The 27,430-nt window shown below is 44.6% G+C and overlaps 1 protein-coding gene across 4 annotated transcripts in view; it reads left to right on the top strand.

The window, feature by feature from the left end:
* AFF2 (AF4/FMR2 family member 2) overlaps positions 1–27,430 on the top strand; it is a 626,935-nt gene that overhangs the window by 168,914 nt on the left and 430,591 nt on the right. Inside the window, exon 1 of one of the 4 annotated variants that reach the window (XM_029067284.1) lies at positions 6,813–6,877. The exons of the other annotated variants lie outside the window; for them this stretch is intronic. The gene's annotated coding sequence lies outside the window, so the exon portion shown is untranslated. Of the gene's footprint in view, positions 1–6,812; positions 6,878–27,430 lie in introns of those variants that run through there. 4 annotated transcript variants of the gene reach the window in all.

Raw genomic sequence — 27,430 nt, 5'->3', positions numbered from 1 at the left:
ATGCAAGTTTCTGAGAAGGAGAATGAAGGGTTTGAAACAGTGTTTTAGGAAGATGATACGGGCATCTGATAATTAACTGAAAATGGGAGAGGCTGGAGTGAGGGAAACCAGTAAAGGAGGCTAATGCAGTAATCTGACCATGAGCTGACGGGAGTTTGAACCAGAGAGGTTGCCATAAGGGTGGGCCAAGAATAGGGAGGAAAATCAGGCAAAATTTCAAGAGAGTGAATATGGGAGAGAAAAGTCAGAGAAGAATCAGAGTCATCAGCAAGGTTGCAAGCATTTGAGACTGAGAGGTTGGTGGTGATAATGACTGTGATGGAAAAATTAGGAGTAATGTTAGGTAGGATGAGGAGATCTGTTTTTGCCATATTTATCATAATGTCCTGGTGGGTAATCCGCGTGAGAATGTCCTGGAGGAAATACAAGTGAGTGGGGAAAAAAAGAGAGTTTTCCAGGCAGTGCTAGGAGGAAGCCAGAACCGGGCAGAACTCAGCTCCAGCTCCTCCTCTTCCTTTTCATGCCATCCCAAGGCTCTAGGCTGCGTGCCCGGTATCATCTTCAGCGGTTGGCTGTCCGCCATCATCTTCTCCCTCCTTGCTGAAAGCCCATTTACCTCTGGAGTGGTGGGGGTGGTTGGAGCTGCCTGCGTTCCATTAAATGTTTTGTTTTTATCTTTCAACATCGATGCCAGGTAGACTTTTAACCTCACTTTTGCAATTTGTAGCATTTAACGTATCTCTGCTTCAGGTTACCAGTCTCAAGGAGAAGGGACTCATGTCTCATTAGATGAGGAAACATGAATTGCTCCATCCTATTGTCCAGATGCTTCCCCTCGCCTCTCAGAATTAGTTTGAGTGTTATTGGGACAGAGCTACTTTCTCATCTACGGTTGAGGGCTGGGAAATTGCACTTTAAATGAAAGCGTTTTGACAGTTATCAAACCCCTCCTGGTTTGCATATTTTCAGCATGTCCTAGAGTTCCATGAGGGTCACAAGGTAAACAGGATACTGGGACCCTACATTAGTGCCTCTGGAAGACTAGAAGAGCCACTCATCTTCTAAATATTGTTTGCTGATTCACTGAATGAACAAGAGAGGTTTTTTTGGTGTCAGTGACTAGTCTTGTGTTATGCTGTCGAGTTGTCTCCCAGTGACTAGTAGAGTTCTAGAATTTAAATTGTCCTTGTACCTGCCAATTTTCTTTAGCAGACTGATGAAATGCACCCACTTTCTCCTTGAACAAAATGAGCCTTATCCCAACTTGAACATGAAATCCATAGTATGAATGAACAATACCGTCACGATTTCAACAGATACAAACTTGGACTCCTCCTGGCCTTTTTGGCTTGAGGTAGACAACTGTTTAGGCAGAAAAATGAGGACAAAATCTATTTGGGGTCTGGTTAGGCAGGGGAAAACCTGGTACTAAGCACCAAACTGATTTTTAACAGGGATTGTGTCGTGCAGACAAGATAGGTTCTTTGGGGGCTGTGGGGACGTGTCAGGTTACTCCATCCTTGGGTTCTCAGCTTCACACTGACTGATCTTGCATGCTCCAGGTTTCCACTGCTGCTGACTAGGACAGCATGGCCTCTTGGCATGACCCTCCTTCCCTCCATATGCAGGCCAGAGAGACTTCCAGGTGCAGCAGGGGTATAATAAGAATGGTATTTGTTAAGCGTTTACTGTGTGCCAAACACTGTTCCAAGCGCTGGAGTAGATACAAGGTAATCAGGTTGTCCCACGTGGGACTCACAGTCTTAATCCCCATTTTACAGATGAGGTAACTGAGACACAGAGAAGTTAAGTACCTTGCCCAAGGTTACGCAGCGGATGAGGGCAGAGCCGGGATTAGAACCCACATCCTCTGACTCCCAATCCCGCACTCTTTCCACTAAGCCATGCCAGCAGCACAGCCCTAGGGTCCAGGCCACTGAGCCCTCTTTGGTAGGCGTGATGTCTCGATGCCATGAAGTTCCCCTTATTCCGGAGCTGGACCCCATGAGGGCATCCACTGCAGGACCGGCCTCATTCGTCATCCAGCTTGACCGTTAATGCCACAGAGACCTGGGGAGTTTTACTGAGCACTTCCTCTGTGCAGAGCACTGTGCTAAGTACTTAAGAGAGTACAATATAGCAGAGTTGGTAGCCATGTTCCCTGTCCCCAAGGAGCGTACAGTTTAGAGGAGATCTTTATAGTTGATGAATTTGGTCCCTTGGGAGTGGGGGGACAGAGAGAGAAATAGAGAAAATGAGAGAGAATGAGAATCTGTAGGTGATATGGAAGCGAAGTAGCGGGCCTGCGATGGCTCCACTTGGACTGAATTGGTGTAGGATTCGGGAATTGAGATTGCTAACTACAGTTCTTGGATTCCCAAAGAGGAGAGGACTGCGATGCCTGTGAAAGTTGGAAATAAATGCCCCCTCACCAGTTGTATTCTGTTAGAAAGATCATTCAGATGGATTCCAACATAGGATCATAGAACCAATCAATCAGTAGTATTTATTGAGCATTTACTGTGGGTAGAGCACCGTACTGCGCGCTTGGGAGAGTGCAGATTTGTCAGATGCGATTCCTGCCCTCAAGGAGCTAACGATCTAGGTGAGAGAAGACAGACGTTAAAATAAATTACAGGCAAATTGATTAAATTACAAAAAAAAAGAGAGACCAACAGTGGGTCAGAGATTCAAACTCCAGGCAGTTCTTGAGTCAGAAGTTTCATTTTAGGAAAAACAGAGAACTTGGTTTTCATTTTAGCATCTTTTAAAATCACTTCTCTTTCCCCTAACCTGGAACGGAGTGGCCTTCTCTTCTCCAGGTGGCAGGATCTTCCCTGATGGAGAACTGTTTCAACGCGGTAAACTTTCGAGGTTAAAAGGGAGAGGAAAGAAGAGGAGGATCCAGCAGAGGGTAGCAGAGAGGAGGCAGGAGAAGGTTGAAACTGCATTTTGAAAAGTGCAAGACCAAGCAAGCAATAGCCTTGCGAAGCTGGATGCTTCAGGCTTGAGACGAGGCCCCGAGATAAACATCTCTCTGAGCCAGGAGGGAAGGAAGCTTTCTGCTTGCCCTCCGAGGGGAAGGAACAGGCACCTGCCATCCAGATAAAGAGCTCCCCTGCCCGAGGAGGAAAGCTAGACGGCCCCCTCCCTCTCCCAGATCAAAGGCCAAACCAGAGAGACCGCTCCCTCCGTCCAGCCCAAATGGCCGAAGGTAATAGCGTGAGGTGGGAAGTGAGCTGTTTCACTGACCTTTGGAGATAGAAGGCCATGACTTTAAACAAGCTCCCTCCTTCCTCTTTCTGCAGAGCCGTTGGCCACCAACTTGCCTCCCGTCTCGCCAGCTTTTGCTCTAATAATAATGTCGGTATTTGTTAAGCGCTTACTATGTGCCGAGCACCGTTCTATGCGCCGGGGTAGATACGGGGTCATCAGATTGTCCCGCGTGAGACTCACCGTTAATCCCCATTTTACAGATGAGGTAACTGAGGCACAGAGAAGTTAAGCGACTTGCCCACGGTCACACAGCTGACAGGTGGTGGAGCCAGGATTTGAACCCATGACCTCTGGCTCCCAAGCCCGAGCTCTTTCCACGGAGCCACGCTGCTTCTCTAAGGCAGAGGGATGTCTCTGCCGTACCCACATCTGAAGTCTTCATTATATGCCCCCCCCATTCATTCGTTCAGTTCATTCAATCGTATTTATTGAGTGCTTACTGTGTGCAGAGCACTGTACTGAGCGCCCGGAAAGTGCATTACAGCAAATAGAGACGATCCCTGCCCACAACAGGTCACCATCCAGTGGCAGAGTTGGGGTCCGGTTGCCAAGAGGAGAGTGGCAGCAATTTTGGCTCATTTCTAGAATTCAGAACGCACGGCTATTGGGAGAGGGGTTTAAAGCAACAGGGTCCGGAGCAGGTGTAGGTATTGTAGTTTCTCTGGAGCAAGGCATCCATACCTGGCTCACTTGGGTCTTTTCCCGGAGCCTGTTCTGCAAGCATTGGCTCTTCTCTCTCTCTCTCTTCTCCCCCAGGAGGCTCTGAGCAGGGTAGAGGGCACTTCCCCTCCCTCCCCCCTCCCCCCCCCCCCCGCCACTCGTCACATCTCATTTTGATCTCTTGGAGGACGATGTGGGTGTTTCTTTTTGAAGGAGCGGCCGTCACCACTCGTCTCTCCTCTCCTTCCCCCAGGCATTGCTCTTACAAGTGCTGCCTCTTGCTGGCTCCTTCTGCCTCTGCTCCTTCCTCCCGCTGATCCCTAAGTAACTGCATCAGTGCTAATGGAGTTTGAAACTCCTCAAGAAACTCATCCGATTCAATGCTTTGTACAGTAGAATGTTTTCCTAACTTGTCTCAACAGATCTCTTCTTCACGGAGAAAGTGACTTACACATATAAAGTAACCACAATAACCCTTTAAGTAGTAATTATATATGCTATGGTTTCCCTCCGAGGATCTCAAAGCAATTCCGTCAACTCTGAACCATTTCTGTCATCATCGTTCGGTTTGCGTTGGTGGAGTGCTGCGTCGAGTGCTCCGCGAAGCAAATTCAACAGACTAACTCACGAACATCCTTTTCCTCCTTTCTCCCGGCTGTAATTCATTTTAGAATCTGGCTTCTCCAGTAGACTGTAAGTTCCTCCAGGGCAGGGATCAGCTCTATTGGATGTACTGAACTCTCCCAGCCATTTAGTCCGGTGCGCCATCCAGGGTTAAGCGCTAAACAAATACTGTTTATTGGTTGAACAAATGTGATTCCTACCTTCTTAAGGCATGTATTTTTTTTTTATTTTTGAGCACTGTTGCCTATGGAAAGAGAATGCCCCTGGGATTCAGAGAACCTGTGTTTTAAACCCAGCTCGGCCATTTGTCTGCTGTGTGACCTTGGGCAAGACGTTTGACTTCTCTCCGTTACAGTTTCCTCATCTGTGAAATGGGGATCAGCGACTCGCTCTCCCTCGTATTTATACCGTAAGCCCTATATGGGAAAGGAACTCCATCTTAACGGATTATCTAGTATCTGTTCCGGCACCGGCTACCTAGTCAGCGCTTAAATATGGTTATTGATTGATTATTAGCAACCCACTGCCAGGCTTCGTAACAGGAGCAATTAATAGGCAAAAGCTCTACGTTACTCTCCAGAGGCCATGTCATGAAAGCTATGACAGATAGGAAGCAGCTGACAAGTATTCTTCCCAGTTTTCAGATGAGGCAGAGCTGTAAATCACTTGCCTAAAGTCACTCGATCCAGGTGAGGAACTGGAAAGAAATCCCTGGTCTTCTGATAGTCAACAACGGCCCCGCAAACCGGACGTGAAACAAATCGCTGCTTTTTAGGTCTCCGGAGCCTCTCATTTCTATCCCATTTGCAGGTACCCAGGAAACTAGTGCTTTGTTTTTTAATTTGTTTGGTTTTTTCATCCTCAATACTGTGTATAAAACTCAGGACATGGTGTTACTCTTTTTTCTTCATAAGCACTTCACTGTGCTTCAGTGAAGTGTTGCAAAGGCCGAGGGGGAAGGGTCTCCATCGAGGAAAGTTTCTTCACTTCCACGTGTACACTATGAAGACCCAGGGTCGGAGCTTCGCTAGACGTGCAGCGGTGCTGGGGCCGACTGCTTTTCTTCCTTCCCCGACCCGGTCTGCGTTCCCTTTTCTTGCTTTTAACACAGTAATTCCCATCCACATGGTGTGGAGGGGGGTGAGCGGTTTTCCTTTAGAGAGCGGGTAGATGGTAAAGCGGAGGAGGGCCAGCAAGGACTGCCCTCCACCCCCGGCCCGTCCATCCACCCGTCCGTCCACCCGTCCGTCCACCCGTCCGTCCACCCGTCCGTCCACCCGTCCGTCCACCCACTCACCCCTCCGTCCACCCATCCACCCACCCGTCCATCCACCTATCTGTCCATCCATCCACCTATCTGTCCATCCATCCACCCGCCCGCTCATCCATCCGTCCGTCCGTCCATCCACCCATCCGTCCGTCCATCCACCCGCCCGCTCACCCATCCATCCGTCCATCCGCCCACGTCCGTCCGCCCATCCACCCACCCATCTGTCCATCCATCCACCCGCCCACTCACCCACCCATCCATCCGTCCGTCCATCCACCCATGTCTATCTGTCCGTCCATCCACCCACCCATCCATCCATCCACCCGCCCAGTCCCCCACCCATCCATCCATCCATCCATCCGTCCACCCACCCACCCATTCCACCCTCCCACCCACCCCCCCTCAGCCCCCTTCCTTCGCCAGCGGGTCCCTCCGCCCTCCTCCAGCTGATTTTGACAGAGGCGGAGGGCCGAAAGAAAGGCGGACTGTCGGGACCGGCCGAGGCGGGGCGGGGGGCGGAGGAGAGGGAGCCGGGCCAGATCCCGGAGATGATAATGGGCCGGCTCCATGGCGCGGCTTCTGGCCGCCCAGGCTCCGCCCCCCGTCTGTGAGCCAGAGAAGGACGGAGGGAGGGAGGGAGGGAAAGAGGGAGGGAGGGAAGGAGGCCGACCGTGTGTGGTGTGTGTGTGTGTGTGTGGGTCTGTGTGCATGCATGTGTGCGTCTATGTGATGCCGCTGCTGCTGCCGCTGCTGCTGCTGCTGCTGCTGCTGCTGCCGCCTCTCCCAGGCAGCCGGCGAGGCGGCTGGCGGCGGCCGGAGGGCCGGGCCGGGGGGGCGGCAGGAGGGGCAGGAGGGGCAGGAGGGGCAGGAGGGGCCGGGGCGGCAGGCGGAGGCGGAGCCCGTGCATCGCGCAGCCGGCCCGCAGCCCGGGAGCCCCGCACCTTCGGCCGCCAGGACCGGCCCCGGCCCCGCACCCCCCCAGCCCCGGCCCCGCACCGTTATGGATCTATTCGACTTTTTCAGGGACTGGGACTTGGAACAGCAGTGGTAGGTTGCCTCTTTTTGCCTCCCCCCCCCCCCGATAATCCCATACATCCTCCTTCCCCTCCCGCTTTTAAGCCTTTGTTAAAGAGGGGGGGGGGGGTCCCCCACCTCTAGATGGCAAGGAGGCGACTCCAGGGCTGCCGGCCGGGTGGGGGTTAAAAAAAAAAAAAGGGGGGGGGGGGGGCCGGGGTCAGGGCAGATGTGGATCCCAGAAGTTGGGGTTGAATTTTGCAAAACGCAATTGAGGGATGCCGAAGGGTGTTGAAGCCCTCTCTCCTGCTCTGCCCCCGCCCCCCTTTGGTTTGGGGGTGGTTTTGTGTGTGTGTGTGTGTCGTTGCCCCCCACCTCCAGTTTTCGTGCCCGACTCTCTGAGACACCTAGTGCTTCCTGCAATAGATGACTTAAGTTTAAAGGTGCCTTGTACCGTTTGGTTTTTTGGGATGGGAATTAGAGGATGCAGCCCTCACCACCCTCCCCGAACCCTCTCCCCGACTGTCGCTTAGCTTAAGTGGTGCCCTTTCATTCATTCGGCAGTATTTATTGAGCGCTTACTATGTGCGGAGCACTGTACTGAGCGCTTGAAATGTACTACTACTGTATCTTCTTTAGTTATTCTTTTTTAAATGACCCTCCGTGTGCAGACGGGCCTTGCGGTTTGCTGGGGGCTGGGGCTTGGGGGGGGGGGGGTCGCCCTGCGAAAGACAGATTTTAATTTCTTTTTTTTTTTTCCCGTCGTTGGGTTTCGAGGCGAAAACGTGATCGTTTTAAGTTTTCCCTGGAAGTGGGACAGCCCCGTGGGTAGACGTCTGTCGAATCACCGGTCTCCTACCTCCTTGGACGAGGCTCTTCAGGTTTTGGGGATTGGCAGATGGTGCGTGGGGAAAGATTTGGGCACAGCTTGAAAAAAAAAAACCACACCGTGAACTTGTTGCAGAGTGTTGCAGAGGTGGATGGGGCAGCCCGAAAAGTTGCTATCTGGCTGTCGTTATTCAACTTTTATCACTTCACGTCCTGGGCAGAAAAAACAAAGCCAGACCCTGCGGTTATTGCGTTTGTCATTGTATCTGAGCATATCTCATTGAATTTTCAGCCAGAGAAATTAGCTGTCTGCGGTCGTGTTTTAATTCCTAAGGTAGTTCCTGCCCTTCCTAACGTAGTCGGGGTAATGGGTAGAGCGGGCGAGATTATAATTGAACCTTTTTTTTTTCTCGCTATCCTGCTTATGCCATGGGGATACCGGTTCTGTATGATTTTTATCCAGTCGCTAGGCTTCACACAAGCGATTCGTCCCACGGGGCTGATATTTTCGGTATTTTTTCGATGAGAAAGAGCCGTCCCTTCGGCTCTCCCCCCTTTCATTTTGCCAGAGGTTTCCTGCGTTAGTTGCAGATCCAGAGTGATCAGGTTATAGATGCCTGTCTCGATTTATTTCATAGTAATTTAGTGTAAATCCTAGAAGCCACGAATAACGATATGACTCTGAAGGTGCTTTTCGATCTCATGTAGAGTTTATCAGCTGTGCAGAAAACACATTACTTTTCATTGTTTTATAACCCCGCGGTAATTTCAAAGTAATAAGCACAATAATATCGCTGCTCGATTGCGTGTCATACGCCTACCCACTATTTTGATTCTGCTGCACTAATTTATTTTGCAGGCAACCGATAACCACTGTGGTGGTATTCAAATAGTATCTGCACACGGTTTGCCTAATATAGGGCGTGAGTAACGTCATTGATTCCAAAGAAGTGGTTACAACTGAATAAGTGGATGTCGCTCACGGGTTTTTAATGGGTTAAACAACTTATTTTAATTTTACTTTACCTTAGACTCACACAGGACAGTTCACCCAGAAGGGCAACTCTGCTTCTCTGATTTCCTTTGAACAGTATCGCCTCTTGTTTTTAGGCCATGGTCTTGCTGCTCGGGACCCAAACGATGCTTTGTTTTACACGGGGTGTGTGTTAGCAATCCAGGGCATCCAGGATTTCTTCTCTAAGGCATCCTGGCTATGATGGAAATGTAAAGCAAGTATGCCCGTTCCCCCCGTAGCCCTGGCGTACATGCCACGGTGGAATTTGCCCCATTTATTGTTAGCTTTATATTGTTTTATTTACATACCCACACCCGTTCATAGTCCTAGTGCCATCGCGGCTATCCGTTATGCATCCCCACAGAGATAATGAGCATAAATATGGCATTAGCGTAGGAAATAAAAAGCGTGATGTTACGTTCAGTGGTGAGGTGCCCCTTTAAGGAATGGTTGTCTGCAAAGGGAATTTTCCCCATAAAAAATTTCACCATCAGTAAATCAGTACCAAACTCTCTGGCCAGCCCAAAAGACTCCTGTTGTATTTCCCCTCTGAGTTAGATAGCTGCACATAAGGAACCCTCACCCGGAGAGTAGCCAGGTATTGTCAGAGTTAAGGGCTGTGCCGTCGGACGTGTTGTTAAATAAACTCAGGAAACTTGACATGGGCAACGGTTTGCTCGGGAGCACTGAAAAAACTATAGACTGAGATGATTCGCGTAAGAAATGCAGCGCAGCATTTTAAAAGAGAAATGCTTTTCTTGGAAGTCATAGATTATCAGCAGGCATACGTGCACACGTGTATGTAAATGCGTGTGGATGGCTAAATAGAGGTATAGTCGTGTATGTGGGAATGCAGATGGCAAAGACAAGGAGCCCAGACAAGGGGGAAAAAGAATGATGTTTGGGAGGGTCTATGTGGCCTCGAGGACATCGCACCAGCTTTCACAAACTACAAAAAAATACTTTAACGTGTCTAAGCTCTGGTCTAGATTACAGGGCCAAAGCTCAAGTCCTTGAAGATTCCTTGATGAATAAGGAATCTGAGGTCTAATTTAATGTGAACCCTTCTGCAAAAGGAAAGGAAGGAGATAGACTCAAAGGCTTGAATGCAGGGCTACACCCAGAGGCCACTTGCTGTTAAAAATCACATTTCATCTTTTAAAGCATTTCATAGACTTGTCTGTAGTAACTAAATAAGGGAAATCTTACAGTGTCCTGGGAACACGTGGCAAGATTTGGAGCTATTTTACTGGCGATGGTGATGCCATTAATCACCACGTAGGAAAGAAAGCACACTACCCAGAATATTCAGTCATCCAACAATATGAACAGTGAAGAATTGCATTGATTCAGCTTTCTTCTCTGCTTAATGAGGGCTCTGCTTTTGAATTCCTTTTGTCCTTTAATCAAACCTGACACAATTATGGGGAGGGGGGGTGGTCAAAATCAAAAAATAAATAAATAAATCCCGATCTGATAGAAAAAAAGAAAAGCCCGTTAAAAAGCCTTGAAACTAGGACAAATTGTAGTTGTGATCTTGATATCGTGGAAGACTTCACACTGCAGAGAACTGAATCACTTGTTTTGAATCTTTATATGGTGTCTCACAAGTAGCCTAATTACAGCAGAGCTAGCAAACTGCCAGTTATACAGGAAGAGACTTAAACTCACTAAACGGTTATATAAATAGAAAGTTCAAAGGTCTGTGTGTGGCTGTCAAAGCTGAGAACAAGCCATCTGCAGGCCAGGTTTTTCAGCTGTATGAATGCCGAAATTTGCCGCGTGCCCCAGGAGCATAGACTCTCAATGTATTTCCTCCACCTGGATGGGATGAGCCTGCTCCCCGGACAAAGGTGAACTGTTTCAGTTCCAACCTGGGCTCTTCTCCATGCACCGCAACATATGAGCTGTTCAGGCTCGGTTCTGAACCCAGGGGTCTTAAGTGACTCATTATCGAAAGTCCTTTCTCCGTAGAGAAACAACGCAGCTTCTCGATAGGAAAGGGGTGAATTGGGGCAGAGCACCTTGGGCACAACGATGGGGCCAGTTTGGGGGACTCGGCGAAGGGAGGCTTCTGAAACCGAATTGAATCCTTAAGTCTGGATGGCTGGATGGCTTCCTTTTCATTCCCAAAGTTTTCCTTCTTCTTTCGCGGACTGCATCCAAGCGTGCATTAATGGACCCCCTCAAATGTGGCAAAACAAGTCCTTTTTTTTAAAAAAAAAACCTTGATATTTGTTTCAGACTTGTGCACGGTTTGGGCAGCATTTGAAAGGAAGTGGAATTAAAGGATGTCAACATTGTGAGTGGAGAAAGCCTCCCTTGATTTCCCCCCCCCCCCCTTAAGAGAGCCGTGCCTGTAAATCTGAGACTCCCAGCCGTGGGACGAGGAGGAACATTTTTCATCTCCTGTAGGAAAACGGTTTAATGATACGTGAATTGTTTTGCTAGCGATTCAGTCGAGCATTGAACAAGTTAAAAATATACAAACCGATGGAAAATAACCACTTCAAAATTGAATCAGTCATTACAAACACAAATGAGATTTCAAAACATGTAAGCAAGTCTAGATGGCTCCAAAGGATAGTGTTATTGTGTAAAAATCACTATTAAAAAGCCTCCACTAGCTTCAATTCCCATAGTCATCCATGATCACTTTATTCTTGCTCATTACTCCTTGTGTGGATGATAGCTGTATTTCCCCTAGTTTGAAGATTCACATTTGGGGGTGGGGGGTGGTGGGGAAAGTCTAATAACAACAAAAATCCGCACTGATTTACAAGCTACAGAATAAGGACCATCTCCATTGAGCTTGAGTCTTTGGCCTTTTGACCTCTTGGTTGTACTTCTCACTTCCAAAAAGTGTGAGGCCAGTGCCCTTGATTAGGAGAGGAGCCATCAGAATCGGGTCGATGTGGCATTTTATGGACAAAAAAACCTCTTCCCAGGCACAGCCTGGAGAATACCCCTGTACATTTTCTGTGGCTTGTAGAACTTGTAATGCAAAAAAGGAGGTAAACTGCAGAATCCATGGATGAGATTGCCTGTGCTTGGGTGGGAGGGGCGACTGTTCAGTTCTGTGTCAGTAATTAGGAGAATTGGCACGAGCAGAACGTGTGCCAATTATACAGCCTCTTAAAAATGAAATACGCTACTTTGGGGAAATTTGGAAGGGGTCCTTCCCACCCCCCAGACGAGTTTAGGTCCTTAAATAGGAATTCCATTTAAGGGGACCTATCACGTACTGCCTGACATCAAGCGACCCCCGATAACGTAAGAAATTCCCTTGAAGCAAATATCAGTTTTGCGAGATGTCGTTTTGTGTACAATAGATGGGTGATTTATGATGCGCATGGTAATACAAATGTTCTATTTGGGAAATTCAGATCATTATATGACCAAATACCCATTCCTTCCCAGGATTTTGTTTGGATGGCATCCTGTTCGGACAAACCGAGTGGTAAAGTTTAGGAGAAGAAACAGCCGAATCTAGACATTTTTATTCCATCATTCCAATAAGAATTCCAATGTGTGTATTTACTGAGAGGAGAATCATCACTGCACACTAAACTAGTAAACTCAGCTAGTCAAAGCAGTAACCAGTTTAGTCTGCACTGTTGGGGTAACTGAACTCAATCCCTTTGTTGAAAACTACGGTACTGACCACTAGGATATAGCATATTATTAAACTGTATTCAATTCACCAAATGAGTCACTGCACGGAGTCCCGTAAATAAATACCATTTGAAGTGTGCTGACCCTGTAATTGTTGGTAACATAAATAAATTGTTTCCCATTACCATCACATTTCTCAACCAATGTCACTGCCTCTAGCTGGAAAAAATATATGGACTTAAAAGCATAATAGAAAACAGGAAAAGATTGAATGAGAATCCATTGAATGAGGTGAGTGGCGTTTCTAACCACGTTCAAGTCACTTGGAGTATGTTTTTACGGAAAGGGAAAAGAGTATATGTTGTTTTAAACGGAGTAAAAGTGTCTCATTTGGTAGGCTTAAAGTATGTGTCCGTGGTATCCTAGGGTAAGGTCTATTATGGAAAATGTTTTTAAAGGCAGAAGGATAATCAATATGGTCTCTTTCTGGTTTCCTTACGTTTTTCAACTATTATGACTTGTATTTCATCTTTAAGAGGCTGTTTTTCTACTTAACTGAAGCAGATCCACACCATAAATTATGATGACTCTTAAACAAAGGTCTAGCACCAGGCTCCTCTTCTGCAAAACTTTTATGTTGCACTTTAAAGAAATTTTATATGCAGGTTCAAAGCAAGACAAACTTTACACTGTTAGGGAGTTTGTTCTCTGAATTACTGAAGTTATATTAAGTAAATCTTGTAGATCTTGGTTGCTAACCTATACCGACCAATACTTAGTTGAGAAAAATAATCCAAGAGTTGTAATAAAGCTACATGATTTAAACTGAATTGACAATACCTCTGCAGTCACAATGTGATTTTAATTATGAAAAGCTGAAGTTGGTGGAATAGTATCTTTCACATTTTGCCTCTGATGAAGAAAAGCACATAGTGATTGAAAATAAGCCCTAATTTGGTCTTTCAGTAATTCTCTGCCATTGCAATATGCCTAAACATCACTTTCTGCTTGTTTTTATAAAGGATTAAGATTAACAAGCAGCAAATGGGAAAATAGGTTAAAGAAACACGTTTTGTTTTCATTAAGAACTCAAAATCACTCATTTGTTTATTTTTTTTTTTTAAGTTTTCTCAGCTTAAGGAAAGGTAGTACTTCCACCTTATGTAAACTGGTTTGTTTTTGTTGAATCTCTAAATACAAGTTTGGAGCTCTGCCCTATTATCTTAATGACTTGGCTTAATAAAGAAAAATCTTATACTGGCTTATTTGTCAGCTTTTTTTAAACCCTGTAAAGGCTTGATTTTAAAGCTAATTTTAGAGTCAAAATATTGCATTACATTTTTTTCACCCTTTATATAAAAAATCGTAAACTTTTCACTTTTCTTGAAGTGATGCTGAAATTGAACTTTCATTTTCAGAGGCTTTTTTTTTATTCTGGAAATAAAGGATAATATTGAGAGAATGTGTTCTGCTATGTGTGCTACATCCCGATCCCCAGACTTGCTGTCAATAACCAGGCTCAATTCTCAGTAATGTTAGCAAATTCTAATGTTAGTCCTGTTTATACGAAATTGAGGTTTGACAATTTCTGACTCTCTAAGTAGCCAAACGAAGACTTTTGATAAAATAAATTGACCGTTGAGTCTGAAATATCCAACCTGCCTGTCCTGTCTACACAGCTCAATTACATGAGATTATTGCCAGTTGTATTCATGTCGTGTAGACCTACTCTAGGAGTAGACTTGATTACGTTGGTAGACAACTCTTGGAGGATCAGCACATGAAATACTGCCATAAAACTATTTTGGTCAGTCTACACATGTTTATGCATAGATTGCTATCAGGAATACTTTCATTCAATAGTATTTATTGAGCGCTTACTATGTGCAGAGCACTGTACTAAGCGCAAGGAAAATACAAATCGGTAACAGATAGAGACAGTCCCTGCCCTTTGACGGGCTTACAGTCTAAAGGGGGGAGACGGACAGACAGGAACGGTATTTACAACTGTGTTTGGCCTAAAGCATTTGAGAAGCATTGTGACCTAATGGAGAGAGCCCAGTCCTGGAAACCAGAGAACCTGACTTCCTAGCCTGGAACACAGTAACAAGCCTTGTCTTCTGCCGTCTAGTCATCTCCGACCCATAGCGACTCCGAGGACACAGGAAAGAGCATGGGCTTGGGAGTCAGAGGACGTGGGTTCTAATCCCGGCTCCGCCACCTGCCTGCTCTGTGACCTTGGACAAGCCACTTAACTTCTCTGTGCCTCAGTCACCTCATCTGTAAAATGAGGATTAAGACTGTCAGCCCCATATGGGACAACCTGATTACCTTGTATCTCTCCCAGTGTTTAGAACAGTGCTTGCCACGTAGTAAGCGATTGCTAATAATAATGTTGTTATTACTCTCTCTCCCAGAGCACCCCACCTCCACCTGCAATTGTTTTGGTAGTGGATCGAAAGAGTTTTCTTGATAAAATTACTGAGGAGGTTTACCATTGCCTCTTTCTGTGCAGTAAGCTCGAGTCTCCTCCCTCAACCCTCTCCCATGCTGCTGCTGCTCAGCGCAGGTGATTTTTAACTTGTAGCAGATTGCCTTCCACTCGCTAGGCCCTGCCCAAACTAGGAATGGAATGGGTATACCTCTGCTTGACTCTCCCTCCCATAGCCTAGACTGGTAGGGTCCTGGAAACTCTAAAGGGGCAGTCCTGAACGGGGATTTAACAAGTACCAGGAAAAAAAACACACATTTCCACATTGCAGTGATATGTTTCCAACAGTACCACTTTGGGCTGATAAGATGCATGCAAATAAAAATGCTTCCTTTAGAAACAAAGCATTTACTTGCAAATCATGTGCCAACTTAGGCATGACAGTACAGACTTTTATTAATGGTGATTCAAATCTTTAATTTTAAAGGAATATTGTTTTTTACACTGTTACATTTGAAAACGTTTGGCTCCCTAAGGGCTAGGAATTCCACAGTCTTGATTTTTTGTGCATGCGACCCAAATGCCTAGCTCCAGGCTATGAGCTTAGTAGGTATTAGGTACTGTGGATGATGGTCAGCACTTCTGCTACTCAGTGAAGAATGCTGAGTTTCAATAATTAGAGGTAGAGGAAATTGTAAAGAATGGAAAAAAAAAAGGTTAATTGAAAATTTTGCTGAATATCAGTACGCTGGTGAAAAGGTTTAGCTAGGTCTTACCAGGCTTCACGGTTTGATTTTTATGGGCCTGAATTTTGAGTTTGGTCACATGAGTGTTACTTTTTTCATGTTAATGGTAAATGAGGTCATCACGTTTAGTCATAATACATGTTTCTGGGATTAGATATCTTCAGGTCATGACCCTTCCCCTTCCCACCCCTGCTCACCCTTTCTCAGCATACTGTAGTCAGTGCAGGATATCTCATAAACTTATAAATGTTCATTGAATTGAACTTGGTTAACTTGGCTCTCAATGCTAATGCAATGTAAAGGTTCACTTGGCCATCTACTCAGTGTGTAGCAGATAGAGCTCGGGACTGGGAGTCAGAAGGTCGTGGGTTCTAATCCGTCTCTGCCTCTTGTCTGCTTTGTGACCTTGGGCGAGTCACTTCACTTCTCTGTGCCTCAGTTACCTCATCTGTAAAGTGGGGATTAAGATTGTAATCCCCATGTGGGACATGGACTGTGTCCCGCCGTATTGCTTATATCTACGCCAGGGCTTGGTACGGTGCCTGGCACATAGTAAGCACTTCACAAATGCCATCATTATCTGTGGCTCCATCAGGCACTTTCGGGTCCTTTCGTTGGGGTTAAAATGAGGAAAAAACAAGGTCCTCTGCCCCTTGCAGACCTTCTGATGGTAAATGATGAGTTGTGGCACCAGTTTGTGCTGTTGACAATGTGTGGAGTAAAACTAGTGGGACGAGAAAGGTCTAAGGGAAAGTAAAGAAAAGTGATTCTCTTAGCTTGTAGATCATTGTCAGCCCTTGCCCATCATTTCCCATCAAGGCAGTTTTGTCTCATTTTATTATTTCAGCCATGGCTCAAGACTTTTAAGCTCAAAAGATGCCTGCAAAAACAGTACACATGGAACACTTACTGAGTATTCTCCCCTACACATCCACGGGATACAGTGCTCTAGTGCTTAGTACAGTACAGTGCCCCCCAAACAGTGAGAGGGCAATCAATCAATCAGTGCCATCCATTGGTTTTTGCACTTTGACGGTTAACATAAAGTTTTGGTTTTTCGAGCACACATTTTTAGATGATGCATATCAACAATTTTTTGAGGCTTCAAATTTCTTCCTCACATTGCAAATACTTTCAGGAAGATGCCTTCTTGTGTAATGAATTAGGAATCCCATTTATTCAGTAGTTTTTGTTTTTTTAATCATGTTTTTTAAGCGCTATATTTCAGGCACTGAACTAAGTGCTGGGGTAGATAGAAGATCATCAGGTTGGACACAGTCCATGTCCCACAGGGACTCACAGTCTTAATTTCCATTTTACAGATAAGGTAGCTGAGGCACAGAGAAATTCAGTGAATTGCCTAAGGCCGAACAGCAGATGATTAGCAGAGATATGATTTGAATCCAAAAGCCTTCTGACTCCTGGGCTCATGCTCTGTCCACTAGATCACACTGCTTCTAATGGTCGTTATACAGTTATGATTTTTTTTTAAAGAGGCTTTTCATAAGGGTTAGGTATTTGGTGGGCAATTCATTGAATGGTTTTGCCATGAGCTGAGAGTAGAGAGGTTTGGGAATTTTTATGAGCTTGACAAAATTCAAGGGCGATCAGTTTTTAAGGAGAGCTGGGGCAAGCATAAGGGGAGAAAGAAAAATTCCTTTGCCCCGGTTCTTTGGAGAGAACCTGACAAGTTAGAGAAAATAATCAGCTTTTAAGTTTGGAGATCGGAGCTAGGAGATAGCAGTGGTTGGGCGCAAAGTTTCAACACATAGGCGTTGACTATGCATAAATTATGCAATAGAATAACAAAATGAATCACCTATCTCAACATAAATTAAAGACCCATCATAAACCCAAGAGGCAGAGTAATGGAAATGATTTAATTAAGGAATTAAGTGCATCCTGGTAGGCATGTTAAAACATTTTCACTAACTGGTTTTTAGGCTCCCAAGCAGGTCCCGTGTTTTTTAACCTTTGGTAGTGTGCCTGCAGCCAACCCTGTAAAAGATAAAAGGTCATATCAAGAACTAAGGGAGCCCAGTCCTGTTTGACTGTGATTAGCACCTTTCTAAGAAATGACAATGAGATGCCAATGCGTGGTCTCATGCCTATGAAAAAAAGAGACAAATCATACCGGGCTCTTGCAGTAGGGCTTTTGTAAACAAATGGCAATCGTCAGATATCTGGAGCAAAGAATAGAGAATTGATAAACCTGTTGGAAAGGGCTCGAAAAGTTAAAGGGAATTCTAAATGTAGATTAGTAGCAAATGATGACAGCCCAGCCAGCATTACCTCAGTTGATTAATTTATAAGGATACTGGTCAATGATTTTAACCAACAGCGATGCATAGTAGAATCCTAATGGGATCTGTCTCTTAGGATTACACAAAGTAGAGCACTTGATTTATTTCATAGTTTTCCAAGGCTCTATTTTAACTTCATACAAATAATGCATTAGTCACACTGGATAAAATGGCACATTGAATAAAGTTGTGATTCTGTCTGCTTCTCATAATCTGATTTTGGGAAGGATTAAATCTGTTTTAGGAGTTTATTCCTATCATAAAAGAGATCATTCATCGAATGAAATCCTTCCATCCAACGTTGTGCATCTCATTAGAGAAGACAGTCCCATAAAGGCCCTTCATTTCCTTCCAGCTTGTTTTTTTTTTTCCCCTCCGGTGTGTTTAGCAAGTCTTCTGGCTGGATATTGAGTAGTGTGGTTGTATTCACTGTGACACAGAAGGCTTTATCTAAAAGGGTAGATGTCGCCTATCCCCCACAACACTTCAGTGCATGGCAGTTGGAAGAGCCAGGTCTCAACCAATAGTATTGAAGTATTTAAATTATTTTAAATTAAAACAAATAGATATAATAGATTTATTTTATTTAATCGATTTATTAAAAACAGTTTGGCGGTACAGCAGTTGAAAACCTCCACCAGTGTGAACTATTTTACACTGGTTTACTGTCCCTTTTTTGGAAGTAAAAATGGGTTTAAAGTGCTTTAAATTGCCCTATCCCCAACTCCTTCATCCTTTCTCCTAGCATTCTTTGAATTGAGCAGGACTATCTTGTTCTGTTAAATTGAAAGGGTGTTGGAATTTGTTAGTCTACAGTTGCCAATTAGATTTTTGCTGGCCATCATTAGTAGGTCTGTGAAGGGGCCTGCTGTGTGAAGAGCTCTAGGTGAAGCTCGAAAACATACCCTAGAGCCGTGTGATGTTATTTTTACCCTGGAGGAGCCCACAGTCTAAGTGGGGTTGAAGCAGGCACAAATTGCAAACCTTAGTAGGTCAAAGGAGTATAGGTACAAATGCTAACAACACAATGAATGAGTGATCAGATAATGCACATGTGTGCTAAAGAGGTTGGTGGGGTGACATTACCCAAAGGTGGAACAGTGTTCATTGGTGACTGGAGTAATCTGATATTTTTGTTTTGAAGAAGAAAAATGATACGTAAAACTGATTACTGAAAAAGCTCAAGGTTGTCTTGGACATCAGATAACTCTTAAACCCAGTTGTTCGTGATAAAGGCAGACATGATAAAATGTGGCATGAATTTTCCTTAAGGTTTACATTACTCTCAACATTTTAGGAAAAAATGGTTTGTTCTGCAAAATGAGCAAACTTAAGCGTTTGTTTGCAAAACTTGACAAACCCAGTTGAAGTCGGACTTGCACATTCACATTCTTATTTGTAATTAGAACCTTATGGGCAGCTGAGGGCTGGGGCAATTAGCCAATTCCTTCTCCCCACAAACTTTCAGCGTAAAGGATGCACCAGTCAAAAATGTGAATTGCTAATGGTATGATTTCAGTGATGGTTCCATCAGGTGCCTTCACCTAAATTCAGGGCTCTGAATGAAAGAGGTACCAGTATAGAGGCTTGCTATTTTTAATAGAATGCTCCCAGTTTTCCTATAATGGCACAGGAAGGGGGTGTCTTGTTCTCTCCAGGCCCTACATTTAGGGAAATTTGCATTGTGGTAAGCAGCCTGTGTCTAACACCAGTCATGTGCACAATCATTTTTTCTGGCATGGCTTCTTATGCTGAATTCAGACAGGCTCGCGTTGTCGGAAGAATGTTCCCTAATTTTACCGTCATGTCCTAGCCAAAATGCTTAGGGAAAACCTGCCTTCTGGCAGAATGGAGTGTGCTTTTCATTTTCTCAAAACTAGAAACAGATTTGAACGGAGGATTGGGATGACCTAAGAAGAGCTGTTCAGTCTCTTGGGGAGAAGTGACTTTCTGTCACTGAGAAATGTTTCAAAAGGAAGAAAAGACAAGACTTGCAATGACTGTAGGATACGTACATCATAAAATGGCAGGATGCTCTATTTGGAAGTTGGGATCTTTGGTGTAGCCTGATTTTTTTTCTACAGTATCAACTGCTCAACTTCCAGACACCTTTACTTTCCTCACATATACTGAGATTTCCATTTGGAGAATTTACACATAACATGGTAGGAGAGGGTAATGGAGAGTGCAATTTGCTAAATATGTTTTCTTGCCCCAATTTTAAACTTTTCCATAAAAGGAATATCAATAATGGCTTCTATCAAGTAATATTTGCAATAGTTTTTCTCCAGAGTAGTCTTTTTTTTTTTTGGCTCTTTGAGAACTTGGATACTGTCCTCAGCACTTATGCATATATATTTATTCAATTGTTTGTTCAGTTCATTTTTATGACTTTATTTGTAAATATTTTTAGGTGTGTCTTCTCCCATTAGAATGTATTATATTTGTAAATATTTTTAGGTGTGTCTTCCCCCATTAGAATGTATGTCCCTTGTAGGCAGATGGGTCATTTGTTTGTTTTGTACTGCCCAAGCACTTAGGACAGTACCCACCACTGCATGGATGCTCCCTATTTTACGAAAGCTTTACCCATTAATGCCAACTCCTGATTCCCTCCTGTGGTGTCTCCACCCTGCAGTTCACTGTAATGTTGCCTCCAAGAGGTATCTCTGCAAATATGACCCCACTGTTCTCTCTCATCTTCTTCCCTCTGCTTTGCCTGGTCTTGAAAATCTTGCCATGTGGCCCTCTAACTGCTTAGTTGTTGTTTTATCTGATTTCCTCAAGAGGCAGCTTACGTTTTGAGAGCTCCTTTTGGATTTTTGCATTGAATTGCATTGGTTTAATTTGAAGATTTTCTCTCCTATTCATGGTTAGAAGATAGCTCTTGAAGAATTCTGAGGAAGGAGCCATATTTGCTAAGCATCCAACTTAGTTTTTCCTAACCATAAATGCCATCCCCTTTGAGAAATACCCAAGTGAACAGCTTCAATGAAGAAGTCTTGTACTGGATGACTGAGGAATACAGTTGTTTCTAAATAAATATTTTTAGGAAAAATAAACATTTACCTTAGTTGAAATGTAAAAAATCCCCCAAAACTTTAGATTTCATAAATGTATTTTAAAAATTGCTCTGTTTGCCCCACTGACATAAAATTCTTCAAGCAACTGTAGTGTTCAATATCTAGCAGGCTGTTTCCATTCAGTCTAAAATTGGGGTTCAAAAATGTTGTGGCCAATGTGGATGGATTGTTAGTTTGAAATCCAAGGGAGACGTTAATCCATTCAACAGTGACATAACCCTGTTTCCAACAGAAGGCTAAATGGAGCTGAGTTAATGAGATCTTAATTTTCCATTACACGTACTAAATTCAGCCTATTTCTATCTTACCAAAGAAATGTATCTAATTACAGAAATCTGCTCCATTTTTAAAACCAGGCTACACAAATGGGCCGCATAACTTCGTAGTTGGAGCTGTGTATTCTCTGAATTGTGGCCCAACTAGCAGCCGAACACAGTGAACCGAATGGCAGCTAAAGATGGTTCAGTTCTACCTGGCCCCCTTGAGCTTATTTGGCGATAACCAAAGTACTCGCATTGACAAAGACTCTGGTAGATTCATATTTAGGAGGTCATTGATCAACCAGTCCCCTCCTTCCCTGGGATGCCAGACCATTGAAGACCTGGAGAGAGGAGAAATATTGTGGTCCAGGACCTCAGAATAGTGAAGAGTCAGAGCCCCACGAGTGGAATGGAAGAATTTTAGGACTGAGCCAGGCCCTGGGGAACCGCCCAGGACAATGGATGACTGGGATCCAGTCTAGACCTCCCGGGGCCTCTGCCAACAGATCCAGTCTCTCCGAGAAGCCCCAAGGCAGATCAGATCCATCCTGAACCCACTGGAAATGGATCTTCCTTATGTCCTTAAAAGCATCAAACTGAGGGCACACTCCACTTACCCCTCTGTTGGAAATAGGGTTGTGCCAATGTTGTATGGATTAACGGGAGATTTATGATGATTGCTATCTCTGGGAGTGAGTAAGTACAGGCAGTGTTGTGAACTGTAACTTTTATGCCTCTGGGGGAGCCACCCCTCCACCATGCCTACAAACATAGGGCTGAAGGGTAGTGGGATTTTGGGGGCGGGTTTTGAGGCTAAGCTCTCAGTCCTACAGAGGTAGAAGTAGTGACATTTAATGCGGACCTGCTGATTGCAGTGCTTGCTACTAAACTGAGTGCAGTGCTCATTAGTAAACTGTAGGGAAGAACAACAGAAGCACGAAACGAAGTTATTTTTTAAGCACTTACTATGTATCAGGCACTGTACTAAGTGCTGGATCTGCCCTCCAGAAGAGGACAGTGAATTCTCTCACTTTTCTGGGAAATAGGGTCTAAGCAAGGGGGCGGAGAGAGAGAGATCGCTTGCAGAAGAACTGCTCACATCTTCTAGTCTTCCCATCAACACAACTGGGTTCTTAACCTGGCTCCTCCACTTGTCTGCTGTGTGACCTTGGGCAAGTCACTTAACTTCTCTGTGCCTTAGTTACCTCATCTGTAAAATGGGGATTAAGACGGTGAGCCCCATGTGGGACATGGACTGTGGCCATTCTGATTAGCTTGTATCTACCCCTGTGCTTAATACAGTACCTGGTACATAGTGAGCACTTAAATATCATTAAAAAAAAAGTTGGACTTTATCTGCCAGTTGGGATGAAGAGGATGGAGGTTAGTAGGTTTGTAAGAGAAGGAAATCAGCTCTCAGGAACTGCAGTCTTTGCAAAGATAATGCCCCAATTGGGTTTGCATGCCTAACCATATGCCGAAGACATGGCACGGGGCATCTGTCTCTTCCAGGGCCTGGCGCGAAGCGAGGTCGAGCTGTCCCTGGTGGGATGATTTTCAGCATCTGTTACTCATTATTTCCCCCTGCTGCATGGGTGGAACTGAAGTCAAAATTTGGCCCCGCACTATTGTGTTGCAATATAATGTGGATTGCTACAAAGTTCCACTCAATATTCAACACATTATTTCCTGCGTTAAAGCCAGCAGTGGATTAGAAAGCTCCCAGAATTCTGTTTTTCAAGAGGCCTCAAAATTGGTTTTAGCTATAGTCTGGAAGGGATCTCTGTCCATTTCTCTCTTAAACTCAGAGGACCGATGGACACCCCTCACCCTCTCCTGCCCAGCTTTGAAATTTCCCCCACCCCCAAAATTAAAATCTGCGATGGAAGCCAAACTACAAGTGGCTTTCCAAAGTGGAAAGCCTTACTTGGGATAAGCAGTTTTCCATTAGATGAAATATCCTGTCTGTGAGGATCACTTGGGAAAAATCTGTTTTATTTTGCTTCGGTCCCTCCCTGGTATAAGAGGCAGATATGTCCTTTTTTTCTGTTTTGTTTTTAATGGCTTGAACAAAGCCAACTATTTTCTTCTGCAGAGCCATCAGGACTGTCACTCTGGATAATAGATGACAGACTTCTTCTAAGAAGTTTTTTGTATTTAATTTGGCAGCTTTCTGTTGTATTTGCAATGTTTCATTGGCATGTACTGTGTATTGTATTCTGGTAGAGATGTTATTCGCAACTATGGGTGATTTACTGACTTTCAGACAAGACCTTTAAAAACCAAGGTCCCCTGTGCTCTGCATCAAACAACGATTCCGTGTACGGCATTCCATGGAAGGGGGAAGGTTTGCTATTTTGCCCTTGAGCAAAATTTCTCCTGGCTTTTTTACGGGTGATATGTGTTGTTTCATTGCCATCTTCTATGTGAGATGATGCTCTTCCCAAAAGGAAGAAGCATGTTTGGAATCTCGTTAACAGTATTTATTGAGTGCAGACTGGGTAGAGCGTTGTGCCAGGGGCTTGAGGGGAGTATGGAGGAAGCATTTCCACCATCTTCAAAGCCCCCTTGAATCTCACCAGCTTTGAGAGGCATTCCTCGTTAATTTTCTTATCCCCTAGATTATACCCGCCCAAATACCACCTCAGCATTTATGTACTCATAGTCATTTTTGTACCTATCAGTTTACGTATCATATCTCTTTAAACAGTTATTCATGTGTCCATCTTTCCATTCTTATTTCTCTCCTAACCCAAAAATCATTCTGTGTCCGTATCACCCATCGGATCTCACACACCTGGTCGACAAGGGATTGTCTCTTAACTCTGTTGTACTTTTCCTAGTACTTAAGCACCTGGAGAACAGGAATCATGACTACCAAGTTGTACTCTCCCAGGTGCTTAGAGCAATGCCGTGCACACAATAAGCACTCATTAAATAGCATTGATTGCGGTGTTCAGCATAAAATGAGTGCTCAGCCAAGACTCTTTATTGACTGAATTTTAAGAAAGGACCCCTGAACTTGAGTGCACAACCTTGCTTTCAAAGACAAGTAAACATAAATGGATGAATAAACCCCTGGTACAGAATCTTAGGCCTTAAGTGATCTTTTATCCTTAAGTCATCTTTTATAAGCCCAGTAAGTGAATCCTATTATAATTGTTAAACCAATTAGTATTTTAAGGGCAACTCATAAATTGGGTGATACTGTTTACTGCTATCTCTTGACCCTACTGCTTTTCCCTTAGATTTGTTGGGTAGAAAGAACAACTTGCGTACTCAATCAATCGTATTTATAGATTGCTTACTGTGTGTACAGCACTGTACTATGTGCTTGGGAGCGTACAAATATAAGAATTAGTAGACACGCTCCCTGCCCAAAGTGAGCTTTTAGAGGGGAAGACCCACATTAAATTAGAGAATTGTATATTAGTGCCTTGGGGCTGATGGAGGGGTGGATAAAAAGAGCATTTCCAGGTACAAAGGTGATGCAGAACGGAGCAGGAGAAGAGGAAGTGAGCGCTTAGTCAGGGAAAGCCTCTTGGAGGAGATGTGCCATCAATAAAGGTTTCAAGGTGGGGAAAGTGAATATCTGTCAGATATGTCAGAGAAGCAGCATGACATGGTAGATAGAGTACGAGCCTGGGAGTCAGAAAGCCATGGGTTCTAATACCAGCTCTGCTACTTGTCTGCTGTGTGACTTTGAGCAAGTCGCTTCACTTCTCTGTGCCTCAGTTCCCTCATCTGTAAAATGGAGATTGACACTGAGCCCCACGTGGGACAGGGAATGTGTTCAACCTGATCTGCTTGCATCCACCCCAGTGCTTAGTACAGTGCCTGGCACATAGTTAAATGCTTAACAAGGACGTCTCCACCTGGATGTCGGCCTGCCTCCTAAAACTCAACATGAGCAAGACTGAGCTCCTCAACTTCCCTCCCAAACCCGGTCCTCTCCCAGACTTCTCTATCACCGTGGATGACACGACCATCCTTCCCGTCTCTCGGGCCCGCGATCTCGGTGTCATCCTTGACTCGTCTCTCTCGTTCACCCCACGCATCCTATCCGTTACCGAGACCTGCCGGTTTCACCTTTACAATATCGCCAAGATCCGCCCTTTCCTCTCCACCCAAATGGCTACCTTACTGCTACAGGCTCTCGTTATATCCCGGCTAGACTACTGTGTCAGCCTTCTCTCTGACCTCCCTTCCTCCTCTCTCTCCCCGCTCCAGTCTATTCTTCACTCCGCTGCCCGGCTCATCTTCCCGCAGAAACGATCTGGGCGTGTCACTCCCCTTCTTAAACAACTCCAGTGGTTGCCTATCAACCTCTGCTCCAAACAAAAACTCCTCACTTTAGCCTTGGAGGCTCTATATCACCTTGCCCCTTCCTACCTCTCCTCCCTTCTCTCTTTCTACCGCCCACCCCGCACGCTCCGCTCCTCCGCCGCCCACCTCCTCGCCGTCCCTCGGTCTCGCCCATCCCGCCGTCGACCCCGGGGCCACGTCCTCCCGCGGTCCCGGAACGCCCTCCCTCCTCACCTCCGCCAAACTGATTCTCTTCCCCTCTTCAAAACCCTACTTAAAACTCACCTCCTCCAAGAGGCCTTCCCAGACTGAGCTCCTCTTCTCCCTCTACTCCCTCGACCACCCCCCCTTCACCTCTCTGCAGCTAAACCCTCTTTTCCCCCTTTCCCTCTGCTCCTCCCCCTCTCCCTTCCCATCCCCTTGGCACTGTACTCGTCCGCTCAACTGTATATATTTCCATTACCCTATTTATTTTGTTAATGAATTGTACATTGCCTCGATTCTATTTAGTGCCATTGTTTTTACGAGATGTTCTTCCCCTTGACTCTATTTATTGCCATTCTTCTCGTCTGTCCGTCTCCCCTGATTAGACTGTGAGCCCGTCAAACGGCAGGGACTGTCTCTATCTGTTGCCGACTTGTTCGTTCCAAGCGCTTAGTACAGTGCTCTGCACATAGTAAGTGCTCAATAAATACTATTGAATGAATGAATGAATAACAAATACCATTATTATTATTATTATATGAAGAGGGAGGGCGTTCCAGACCAGAGGCGGGACGTGGGTGAGAGATAGGCGACGAGTGTACGGAATCTGTTCATCTTGATATAAAATATTCAAGTTCTTATAATGCGAAATGTGTATCTTGAATTACTGCCTTGTTTTGGGGGGAAAAAAAAAAGCTTACATTTCCCATTTGTTAAATTGTAAAATCCTAGAGGGCAGGGATCATGTCTACTAATTCCCTTGTACTCTTTCAAGGGTTTGGTCCCATGCTCTAGACACAGGTGCCCCATAAGTACCAGTGGCTGAAATAGCTTAAGAGTCTAAGTTCATGAACAGCTCACTCAGTGGCATAAATAATATATATGGACACAGTATTTAATATGGTAGTTTGGTCTGAGGTTAACTTTCTAAGAAGGTTTCCCGAACTGCTCCAGTTGTAGACATCCAAGAAATCAATAGGTGGAGCAGACAGTGAAGTTTTAACATATTTTGAGGGAAATTTTTGTTGTGTTACTTGCCATGTCTGCGTATTAGGGCAAGTTTGGAGTGACATGTAGTAATAGGCATTTTAATTCATACACATGCCCAGGTAGTGATAATATTTACCTGGATTAAAAAAAAAAAGCCAACACGTCTGTGGTGAAACATAATCTGCTAAAGGGCGGGACACTAGGAACCTACTTCTTCTGTTTTCCTTTCCCCTGAATCTTTCTAGCTAGTTCACCTAATTCTTTTCAAGTTTCGGATTGTTCAGTCATAACAAATGATATCAGTAACTCTTATTCTGTCCTTTACTCCTGTAAACAAATGACAAAGTCAATGGATGTATAAGAGTAGATAGAAAATACTATTTTTAAAGATCTATCAGAATGATCTTTTAATAAAAGCTATGCAAAATCACTTGACATTTAGAATGGGCAAATCAGGGGTGTGTTGTTTTTCTAGAACGATTTTTCCAGTGTTTTGAGTTCAGTAAAACCCCAAATGCCTTTTGTCCCAAGTACTTTTCCTCACCTTTATTTTAGAGACCCTGTGTGTTTTGTGGGAAATGTAATCCATGTGTTTCTCATTCATTTACACTTAACTCATCAAAATGTTATTTTGTAAGAAGCATTTGATGTTCAAGAAGCTTTTTGTGCTGTTTTTAACAAGGTTTTAAAAAACGTTTTTCTCTTTTAGAAAGAGAAAGTTATATTTTGCCAAGAGTAAACAAATTCAAATGCCAAACAGGTTTGAGTTCAGTTCTTAATTACTCATCCTCTGGATGCAAGAAGGA

Source organism: Ornithorhynchus anatinus, chromosome 6 (genome assembly GCF_004115215.2).
Source record: "Ornithorhynchus anatinus isolate Pmale09 chromosome 6, mOrnAna1.pri.v4, whole genome shotgun sequence".
NCBI classification, from domain to species: Eukaryota; Metazoa; Chordata; class Mammalia; order Monotremata; family Ornithorhynchidae; genus Ornithorhynchus; species Ornithorhynchus anatinus.
This window is presented reverse-complemented; position numbering and strand designations above follow the sequence as displayed.